We start from the raw sequence: 2,086 nt of genomic DNA on the forward strand, positions 1-2,086 counted from the left end.
TGCAAGGTGATAGTCCTTTTTTTCTTTCTTTCTTTCTTTTTTTTTTTTTTGGAGACAGGGTCTCACTCTGTCACTTAGTACCACCACACCCAGCTAATTTTTCTATTTTTTGTAGAGACAGGGTCTGGCTCTTGCTCAAGCTGGTCTCTAACTTCTGAGCTCAAGCAATCCCACCCCAACCCCAACCCCCAGCCTCCCATAGTGCTAGGATTACAGGCATGAGCCACTGCACCTGGCCCCAAGGTGATAGTCCATAATCCTTCACTACTATTGGTGCCACTTTCTACTCTGCTTTTTTTCCATTTCTGAGTCTCAGAAACCACTTGGAGCAGAATATGTTTTTTCCCGCCCACTGGCCTTCACATTTTTTGAACCATTAGGAAAACCAAAGCTATGTCAACCTGATAGCCTCAGGATTCAGCTACATTATTCTACTATAGAATTCCCTGTCCCTTCCTGCTGTATCCCCTCAGCCTGCCCGTATCTCAAACTCTCTTCCTTTTATATTTGTAAACACCAAAGTTCTGACACCTATCTTTCTCTCAAACATTTTAGTGGATTACCACTGATTGAGGCCTCCATCTTTGTTATATTATAGATTTTGTTTATAGAATGTCTTGAGATGGGGGCATGGAGGCTCGTAATCATCGTAACTTCCTTTTTTTATTCATTGCTGTGGTAAAAACACATGAGTTCTATCCTCTTAACAATTTTGTTTAAGTTAACAGTGCAGTATTGTTAACTATGAGCACAAAATTATATGGCAGATCTCTAGAATTTTTTCATCTTGCGTGACTGAAACTTTATATTATACCTATTGAACAGAAAGTCCCCATTTCCCCCTCTCTCCAGATCCTACTACTTCAATTAATTTATTCTAATAGCTTTATTGAGGTGTAATTGATGTAAAAACTGCACATGTTTAATGTGTACAATTTGATGGGTTTGGACATTTGCATACACCTGTCAAACCATCACCACAATCAACATATGCAATAATAAACACATTTGTCACCTCTAAAAGTTTCCTCCTGGCTCCACCCTTCTCTTTTTCTGGTAAGAACATTTAACTTGAGATCTACTCTCAACAATTTTTTAAGTGTACAATAAAGTATTGTTAACTATTGGCACTATGCTGTGCATACAAAACAACATTGCCAATAAAACCTTACACTTAGACGTGGGAAAAACTTGAATTTTGCTTTCTTCAGTTATATTACAGTTGACAGTTGAACAACATGGGTTGGTTTGAACTATGTGGACCCATTTTCATATGGATTTTCTTTTACCTCTTCCATCCCTGATACAGCAAGACCAACCCTTTCTCTTCCTTTTCCTCCTCCCCAGCCTAGTCAATATGAAGAGGACAAAGATGAAGACCTTATGGTGATCCACTTCCTGTTAATGACTAGTAAATATATTTCCCCTTCCTTATGATTTTCTTAAAAATATTTTCTTTTCCCTAGCTTACTTTATTAAAAGTAAGATCTCTAGATCTCTAGAACTTTTTCGTCTTGCATAACTGAAACTTTCTACCCACTGAACAAAAACTTGCCCCTTTTCCTCTCCCCACAGCACCTAGCAACCACCATTCTACTCTCTGCTTCCATAAATTTGACAATTTTAGGTACTGACCATAACAGAATAATGTAGTATTTGTCCTTATGTGATTGGCATATTTCATTTAGCATAATGTCCTCAAGGTTCATCCATATTGTCACAAATGGCAGGATTTACTTTTTTTTTAAGGTTGAATAGTATTCCATTGTGTCCATATACCATATTTTCTTTATCTAATTATCCATCATGGATATTTAGGTTATTTCCACCTCTTGGCTATTGTGAATAATGCTGCAATGAACATAGGAGTACAAATATCTGTTCAAGATCTTGATTTGAATTATTTTGGACAAATACCCAAAAGTGGGATTGCTGGATTATATGGTAGTTCTCTTTTTAAATTTTTGGGAAATCTCAAGACTATACTATTTTCCATGGTATCATTTTATATTTCTGTTATACCAACAATGCACAAAGATTCCAATTTTGCCACATCCTTACCAACACTTGTGAAGTGACATCTCAG

Source organism: Propithecus coquereli, unplaced genomic scaffold (assembly GCF_000956105.1).
Source record: "Propithecus coquereli isolate 6110/MARCELLA unplaced genomic scaffold, Pcoq_1.0 Scaffold214, whole genome shotgun sequence".
NCBI classification, from domain to species: Eukaryota; Metazoa; Chordata; class Mammalia; order Primates; family Indriidae; genus Propithecus; species Propithecus coquereli.